Genomic DNA, 9,874 nt, shown 5'->3' with positions numbered 1-9,874 from the left:
ATTGACAAATGACATCATTACACAACTGCCAAATCACTCCGCATTACGGAGCAGCCAGTTGATGCATAAAACTGGAGCTATCACAGCCTTGCATGTGTTACTGCCACGTGTGTGCCATTCATGCACACACTGGTTGGGTCATAGATGTGTCACTATTTCCATAAACATGAAATGTCAGGCAATGAGATAGCAATGAAGAGTAGGTGTATGTATATTCAGATAAGCAATTTATACTCGAGAAACCATGAATATTTTGTGATTGGAATATGAATACGGATTTTGTACACAATCAGTGTTCTCACTAAAGACATTGACTTACCATTAAATGTAATGAATGTGAATCATGGTGACATCCAAATGCCAGGAGGAAAAATAGGTACAATCAGTCATTGTCAAAATTCACAAGTATATCTTCATAGACACAGAGTAACTGATCTGCAAATGTTACAACAGTGCTGACATTAAGTACAGTGAAACAGTTGCGTCTGATGGTATGTGTTTTCTCACAATGCTACTAGGCCATCGCTGTATCAGCAATGGGTGAGCCTTTCAATAGTGACTTTGTAAGTCCATATGAGCAGTCAACCACGGCACTGAACGTTCTGGTAAAACGTCTTCCAAATGTAGTCATAGGATGTGCAAGGCTGAACTGTGCAGAGGAACAAATTCAGCGACACGCGTGCGTGTATAAGAAAGAGCTTTAGATCAACAAGTACTCTACTATCAAATGAAGGAATCCCAGCCTGTTCAACTCCAGTCTGGAAGTCCGACACTGGTCCCTGGTCCCTCGTTAGGTTCATTTAGCTGCATATTGCTATGCAGAGGGGCGAAGCAGGACGATCACAGGTCACAGGGTGCAGAATCAAGTGGATCGAAGGCAGGGAAGCTCACACTTTTTCAGCACGCGAGCTACTTATAAAACGATCAAGTCAAAATGATCTACCAACTACGAAAATGCAAAACATATTTTTATTTATTTATTGCATTTATTCATAAATGCATTGAGAATTCTTTATATGTGCAATGTATGTTTATGTACCTTGCATAACCTCATGAGTCCATATTACACAACATAATTAACTATGGACGTTTTATGCCATCACCTGAGTTTACTCGGATGACTTGCACTGAATAGAATGAGGCAGGGATGCATAGTCCGGACAGTAGCTGCTGACAGCCAGCCTCAAGGACACTTCCAAATGATCATCTGTCATGTGGAACGGTACATGGACTTAATGATCTTCATGTGGGAAAAGGCTGACTCACATAAATAAGTAAAGCCGAATAATACTTTCCCTCTGCAAGTAAGTTCCAGAACTGTTCATGTGCTCTGGACTTCAACCAAATGCAGGCTTGTAGTGTCAAAATCTCCCATTCCATATGAAAGTGAAACGTTTTTGTCTTCTTACTTGGTCCAGCTCCCCCACTCATTTAAAAACCCTTTCTTGGGTTTAAGAGAGAGAAAAAAAGGTCTAAATATTGACTATAATTTAGCTCGTCAGTTTTGCTGCACTTAATGCAGTTGTTTGGGCGTGTGTTTGACACCTAAGATTGCATCTGATTGGCTGTGCTGTATAGCAATTAAGTGACAGGATTGATGATAGGCTTATGTCTTTTTTTTTAATGCCATGCGATCTACCCACACTACATTTGGGATTGACTAGTAGATCGTGATCGACGTATTGAGCACCCCTGATCTAAGGTCACTGAAAATTGTCAGGGTGCCACAGCTCTCAGGGGTGATGGCTAGCAGGGAGTTGAAGGGGCAGAGAGAGATCATCTCTGTTCTTCTTGCTCTTATGCAAAAGGCTTATGATATCAAGGAGATGTCATCAGGCTGCGACTTAATTGGCAAATGAGTTTGAGTCCACCCTTACCCAGGAGTGTCTGGTTGACATAATCTCTAACTACCACATTTGCTGTTCAAAAATACAGGTAGTCCCTGGCTTACAGTATATTTGGCTTACAATGAACCACACAGATGTGGTCTTTTTTTTTCTTATCTTTCCACATTTAATCATTAGGAATAAGAACTACATTATGTTCAATGTTAGGTATAAGTATCTATTATTCAAATACATCTGATAGAATAAGAGACAACCAAAGCAAACGTTACGATACATATCATCATGCAATAACTAACTAACAAAAACTATCTACGACTATGTAGACAGAAATGCAAGCCAAACAGATGTGGGAGGACAAATGAGAATATGCCCATGAGTGTATATGAGTTTGGTAAAGGTTATTTCTATATATGTATTTCTATGTGTGGCAGATATATCCAAGGATATTGTAGATCATACAGGGAACAAAGTTCTGAAACCTCTTAGCCAATAATCAAACATCCTGAGGGGATGAATCACTGGGAGTGGGGACTGAGGCCCCCTGTGTCAGTGGACTTCTAACTAGGTCAATTGGCATAGCATAGTCCACAAAGATAATGTTCTACCTGCTACTTTGATCAGCAGCAACGGTGCTTTAAGAGCTTACATGCAGCCATTAAGAGTGAAACTATCGATCTCTCTTCTGGAACAAAGAGGAGTAAAGAAAACTGTTTTAAAACTCTAGGAAACATTTAGTCCAAAGAATGGCCCACACTCCCCTGAGATCAGAACAAGGTGGTCCTTGGCAACCACTCCTGACTGCTCTACTCTGGATCACAAGAGGTGGTCTTCTGGAGTGAGAGGGGAAAATGTAGAACAAATATTAAAATCATAAAAATACCAATATACTGGTCTGCTAGAGACTGGTGGAACCCACGCGACCGTGGGCCTGAGACCCTTCAAGCATGGAACTGAACCCACCCTGCAGCTTATCTTTAAGGCAAACCACAGACAAGCCTGTAAAGTGGATAATCAGACCAGGAAAGCACATACCCCCCAGCTCAATCGACCCCAGGGGACCCACAGAGCAGCCTTTGGCCCAAAGCCAAGCTCAACAGGAAGGCAAGGATATATGGAAAGGGGGGGTCCTGGAGGAAGGGGGAAGAGAGCCGTTACATTGGGACAATTGCAACCAATGTCCCAAAGCAAAACGTGGAATGAGCGGCTGAATGGAAAAGGTGATCATCGGCACTATAAACCTTCACAATAAAAGGCTTTCCAAACAAGCAATGCGAATGTTGTTGGTGGGGAACTAATCTGTTCTGGAACTTTCACCTAAACCACCATAAAAAAATGAAAGTCTGTCTGTCTGGGCAGAGGAACAAACAGAATGTTCCTTTGAAGCTAGCCTGGGGAGACTTCACCTCATGCACTGTGGGCTCTTCATCAGGAGAGACCAGGCCCTGGAGAAGGCCGTCACACGTGGCCCCGCATAGGGGCAGTGAAAAAGGAGAAGACTCTTAGCAAGACAGACTGACACCGTGACTGGGTCATGTCTGGACTAAGCAGAGAACCATGGTGAGGATGGTGCAGGAGCAGGTAGTGTTTCGTTCTGATGTCCGTAGAGTCTCCCTAGGAGTCGACTTGACAGTACCTGGCAGCACATCACAACACACACGCGTGCATTTATATATAACGATTCCAATTCCCAAATAGAAAGAGAGATCAGATGTATATTGTTACGAGGAGCCATCGAGTCGTTTCCAACTCATAGGACCCCATGTGCGACAAAAGCGAGACGCTGCCTGGGCCGGGGCCACCCTCACGCCTGTTCTGATGTTGGAGCCATCGACGTAGAGGGACTGGTAATAAAAGGCAATCATAATGAGAAAAAATGTTAAATAGGAATTGAGTCAGAGCTATCAAAAATTTTTCTTCTTTTTTGGGTTTGTTGTATTGCATTGTTTGTCGTGATAATATTTATGCTAGTTTTAAGGGTTCTATGGGGCTCATGTTGGTCATTGTAAACACCAGCACCACAATCAACCTATAGACCCATTCCCTTACCCCCAAAACATTTCTCCATACCCCTTTGCATTTAATCCAACCCCTCATCCCTAGCCCCAAGCAACCACTGAACTGCTTTCTGTCTCCATAGATTTGTACAGCATAAAAATGTTATACAAATGGAATCAGTCTACTGTGCTACATTCCCACTTTACATTCACGTTCTACACAAATATGTGAGTTTTCGTTGCACCGCGCTTGTGCCAACACTTGATAGTATCTGATTTGACTTTAACCGTTCCAGTAGCTGCGCACACCACCACCACGCACTGTAGTCAAGGTGATTCTGACACACGGTGACCTCTATAGGATAGAGTAGTGCTGCCCCTTAGGGATTCCAAGACTATAAAATCATTATGGAACCAGACAGCTTCATCTTTCTCTCATGGAATGGTTTGTGGCTTCAAATTGCTGAACTTGCCAGCCCAGTTCTTAACCCTTAATTCTTATGCCAGGAGGCATAGTGGAGGTGATGCTGTATATTGTTATTGTTATTGTTATTATTATTACTTTGAATGCTATCGCTTTGATGAAGTCAAACGTCTTTGCATGGACTTGCAAAGTTTTTTAATCAAAGCATTTATCAAACAAAGTGCCAAAATGTGGTTATTTAGAGGGGAAAAACAACTTGCCAATAGAAAGGCATTCAAACGTATCTTTCACAAGCACAGGAGGTACTAAAAAAAATTCAACAATGAGCTTTCGAATGGTATCCCATATTCATGCTGAAACTTTGTCATTGCATTTCAGAGAATCTCGTTTTGTAGAGCCAATTATCTGCTGAAGCACCTATTTTTGTTGTACTTAGGCAATGTCAAGTCGGTTTGGACTCATACAATCACATGTACCACCAAACAAAATACTGCCTGGCCCTGAAGCATCCTCAAAATTGTTGTTGTAAAAAAAAATGTTGTTGCGTTTGATGCGCCCATTGTTGCAGCCACTGTGTCAACCTATCACTTTGACAGTTTTCCTCTCTTCCAGCAACTCTCTCTTTCCCCAAACACGATGTCTTTCTCCAGGGCCTGGTGTCTCTGGATTAACATAACCGGAGCCCACCAGACAAAGTCTCACCGTCCTCACGTCTAGAGAACATTTTGACCCTTTTCTGGCAGTCCATGGAATAGTCCATATTATTTGCTAAAACCATAATTCAGAGCCGTCAGTTCTACTTCTGTCTTCCTTGTTCTGCACTGGAATGCCATGGCGTGGAGGAGGCCTGCAATTATGCAGAATCATAAATAGAAACAAATTATTTAGTGAGGTTTTCCTTACAAAATATTTGTTAAGAGAGATATCAAGAATTAAGACAAATATATATACACACACACACATCTGTGGACCTATTTGGATTGGAATAGCTACACATTTCACCATGAAAAGCTTAAGACAAAATGCCCTCCATTTATCAGAGCGGTGTGTGATTTGTTTTAACCTACCTGGGACACAGAAGGAGACCTGGCTGCCAGCGTCTGGTGAGACCCATAAAGTAGGGCAGAGCATACACTTCCTCTTCCCCATGACCTGGAACCACCTGGTGGGTGTGTGCTTCCAGGTGTCAGTATTGGCCTGCCAGGCTCCAAAGTCTACCAGTAATCACTTCCCTGCCTTTCCACACTGGCATAGCTTTAAAACATAGTTGGTATTGTTTTCTGTTTAGGAAAGTCATATGTGTACATTGAAAGAAAATAAAAACTTTTTTTAAGTAAGGCATTGGGATACAGTATATCAAAGAAAATAAGGGTTGCCTCCAATTACGCTGCCCCAAGAAGACCCCAGCGCGCATGTTGCCTGTATGTCTATCTCCATGTGTTCTGTGTATGAACATATGGGTACTTTTTAATATACAAACTAGAGATCACATAATAGAATTTTCCTGCTTTTACTATATTTTGTTATACAGGCACATATGTGTGCACATATGTTATACAGGCACATATATACAGGCACATATGTGTGCATATATGCATATATCTGGAGCCCTGCTGCTGTTGCGCGAACAGCGTTGGATTGCTAACTGCAAAGTCACCTGTTTAAACCCACCAGTTATGCCCCAGGAGGAAAAGAAGGCTGCCTGATCCCATAAGGATTTACAGCCTCAGAAACCCCATAGAGGGCGGATGCCAATGGGTTTGGTAGCATGTGTCTGTGTATATGTATGTGTTTCTGTATATAAGATATATTTAAGTTGCTCGTTGGGTGAAGGTTTATAGAGCAAATTGGTTTCTCATTCAATAATTCATGCGCATTTTGCTTCACATACTTGATTGTAATGTCTACAAGGTACCATCACTCATCCTACTTGTGCTTCCCGTCTCTGCCCCTCCCCCTCATCAACCCTTCTGAACTGAGCCCTTGGGTGAATGCTGCCCTTTGGGTCGGAAATGTTTGATTCTTCTAAGAGTCCATACCTTCCCGATGCCATTGCTCCCTCTGGAGACGTTAGTATTTACGCTGCGTTATGAGCACCTTTCCCCATCAACAAATAGACGTCTTAAAACTCTTATTGCCATTGAGTTGATTCTGGCTCATAACGACCCTGTGGGACAGACTGGCATTACCGGTTTCGGTTTCTGAGACTTTACATCTTTACAGCAGTAGACAGCCTCATCTTCTTCCCTGGGAGCAGGCGGGCTGGAACTGCTGACCTTGTTAGCAGCTTCATGCATAACCCACGAAGCCAGCAGAGCTATCTTCCCCAAGCCAAACTCACTGCCATCAAGTTGATTCTGACTCCGAGGGACCTCACTGGATGGGGCAGAACTGCCCCAGTGGGTTTCTAAAACTGTAAGTCTTTATGGAAATAGAAAGCCTCCTCTTTCGCCCACGGAGCAGCTGGTGGTTTTGAAGTGCTGACCTTGTAGTTAGCAGCCCAACACATAACCACTAGGCCATTGATGTCTTAGGACCTACCAAAATCCAGGCAGGCTATCCCCACTCCCAGTCAAGGGCTCTATTTGACTTCAGCTCGATACAGTCAGGTAAAAGTTTCAGAGCCAAAGAGGAAAGACCACTTAGTAGTAAGCCAAGTCTACACCTCAGCACAAATTGTTTCCAACTCTAGGCCCAAAACCAAAACCAAACTCACTGCCAATTCACACCCAGTCAATGCCAATTCACAGCGACCCTTTAGACTCCTATGAGTTTCCCAGACTGTAACTCTTTACAGGAATAGAAAGGCCTGTCTTTCTCCCTTCTCTGCAAAGGTGATATATTAACTCCCCATAACAAATGACCACAAACCAGATGGCCAAAAGAACAAAAAATTATTCTCCCACAACTCTGGAGAGGAGTGTGTTTGTTTAGGGTGGGAGCTGGCCATGGTGAGAGTATTTGTTTATTTATTCACATTTTAGGTGAAGCTTAACGAGCAGATCTGTTTTCCAGTCGACAATTCACACACATTTTGTTCATAGCATTGATTTCAGTCCCCACAAGTGACTTCGCTTATCCCTCGTCCTCTTGCTTTTTCCCGTTTCCATTCTTCTTTTCCTAATTCTAATGAACTGTGTCCTTGAGTGAGTGAATGCTGCCCGTGTGATCTAGATGTTTGATTTTTCACAGGTTCGTACCATTGTGGCATTTATTATGCCCATATAGGCCTATCGATTGTTTAAACATGCTCGGCATATCTTAAGCTGAAAGAACTAAGAAAAAAGGCAAGCCTCGAGGGGCCATCGTGAAAGATTCTCTGGACAAAGTATTGAACGATGCAGGGAACATCAAAATGAAATGAAAAGAAAAGAACACACAGGCGTGGTCCCAAAGAGAACTTCTCAGCATTGAGCCACTTTAAGAGACAGCATATGAGCAAGAACCAACAGTACTGAAGGAAGGAGTCCAAGATTCTCTGAAAGCATTACCAAAAACAAGGCTCCAAGAATTGATAGAACACCCATTGAAAAATTTCAACAGAAGATAATGCTTTATAAATATCCTAGAAAAATTATAGTAGCTTTCTGTTCACCCTTTGCAAGTACAAAGGGTGGATCATTCCACTACTGACACACACACACACACAGAGAGAGAGAGAGAGAGAGAGAGAGAGAGAGAGAGAGAGAGAGAGAGAGAGAGAGAGAGAGAGAGAGTGAAAAGTTTCAACAGGCTGATGAAGCACTGTAAGCACATACCCATCTAGCCAGGAAATTTGGAAGTCAACTACTTGCCTGGAAGAGATCCATATTTCTGCCCATTCCAAAGAAAGGCGACCCAACAGAATGCTCAAATGATAGAACAATATCATTGATATCACAAGCAAGTAAGATTTTACTGAAGCCCATCCAACAATGGTGGCAGCAGTACAGTGATAGGGAACTGTCAGAGTGTCCGCCAGATTCAGAAGAGAGTTTGGAAAAAGAGATATCATTGTTGGTGTCAGATGGATCTTGACTGAAAGCAGAGAATACCAGGAAGATGTTCTCTTGTGTTTTATTGACTATGCCACGGCATTCAACTGCGTGGGTCATAACAAACAATGGAGAGCCTTGAGAAGGATGTAAATTCCAGAACACTTCATTGTGCTCAGGAGGAACTTATACATGGACCAAGAGACGGCTGTGGGAACAAAGCAAAGGGATCCTGCAAAGTGTAAACTCAGGAAAAGGTGTGTGCCAGGGCTGTATCTTCTCAGCATGCCTTTTCAATCTGTATGCAAAGCTAATAATCAGAGAAACTAGATGATATGAACAATAATTCAGTATTAGGATTGGAGGAAGCTTTATGAACAACCTTTGAGCTATAGATGACACAGTCTTGCTTGGATCCACAATCAATACTCATGGACACAGCAGTCAAGGGTCATGTGACACATTGCTGGGGGGCAAACGTGCTACACAAGATCTCTTTAAAGTTGCAAAACAAAGATGTCACGTTGAGATAAGAAGAAGAAAAAAAAAGAAAAAAAAGATGTCACGCTGAGGACTAAAGTGTGCCTGACCTAAACCAAATTTTCTGTTTTTTTAATAAATCATTTCATTGGGAGCTTATACAACTCGTATCACAATCCATCCATCCATTGTGTCAAGCACATTTGTACATTCGTTGCCATCACCATTTTAAAAACATTTCCTTTCTGCTTGAGCTCTTGTAAACCATGATATTTTCAATCCCCTCCTATGGATGAAAGCTGGACAAGCAAAGAAGGACTGATTCATTTGAATTATGGTGCTGGTGAAGAATACCGAAAGGACCATGGCCTGCCAAAAGGACAAACAAGGCTGCCTTGGAAGAAGTACAGCCAGAATGCTCCTGGAAGCCAAGAGACTTCGTCTCATGTTGGACATGTTGTCAGGAGAGACCAGTCCCCAGTGAAGGGCGTCAGGCTTAGTAAAGCAGAGGGGCTGCAAACAGGAGGAAGCCCTTGGAGAAGACAGACAGGCCTGGCTATAACAATGGGCTCAAACACACAGTGAGGAGGGCACTGGACCGGGCAGGGTTCAGTCTGTTGTGCACAGGGTCCCTGTGAGTGGGAACCAACTTGGCAGCAGCCAACGACAACAACATTGTTTTACTGAAATTGAGCCATGGGGGTGAGGTCATTTCCAGACAGGTATCCAAGAGCCTAGTATCAGAAGGTCTACTACTCTCTATCTCGCCAGTAAGCCTGGGCTCTGTTACGATTTTGAGTTTTGTTCCACAGTGTTCTCCCACTCTGTCCAGGACCTTGTAATGTGATCCCTTTCAGAGCACGTGGTTGTGGTAGCCAGGTACCATCTAGTTCTTCTGGTCTCAGAGTTGTGGAGACTGATATTCACCACATCTGGTAGTCGTGGGGTACGGGCTGGCCCCTCCCGAAAAACTAACCTTGTGAGTTAGAATGGCAACTTTGACCCCTGCAATCGCAGTCGACCTGGAGACTGAAGTCAACTCCAGGTAAAAATCAATCCATCAAGTATGCTTACATGACGGAGACTGAGGAAGCTCTGGTGTCATATCTCACCAGCTGCTCGTCAGGAGAAAGATGTGGCTCTCCTTCCCTAAGG

At 43.1% G+C, this 9,874-nt stretch overlaps 1 pseudogene; it reads left to right on the top strand.

Moving 5' to 3' along the window:
• Nucleotides 1-7,781: 7,781 nt before the first annotated feature.
• Nucleotides 7,782-7,903, top strand: LOC142444186 (small Cajal body-specific RNA 24; annotated as a pseudogene).
• The last annotated feature ends 1,971 nt before the right edge of the window (nt 7,904-9,874 follow it).

This window comes from Tenrec ecaudatus, chromosome 3 (assembly GCF_050624435.1).
Source record: "Tenrec ecaudatus isolate mTenEca1 chromosome 3, mTenEca1.hap1, whole genome shotgun sequence".
Classification (NCBI taxonomy): domain Eukaryota; kingdom Metazoa; phylum Chordata; class Mammalia; order Afrosoricida; family Tenrecidae; genus Tenrec; species Tenrec ecaudatus.
The sequence above is the reverse complement of the archived record's forward strand: the minus strand, read 5'-3'. Positions and strand labels throughout refer to the sequence as shown.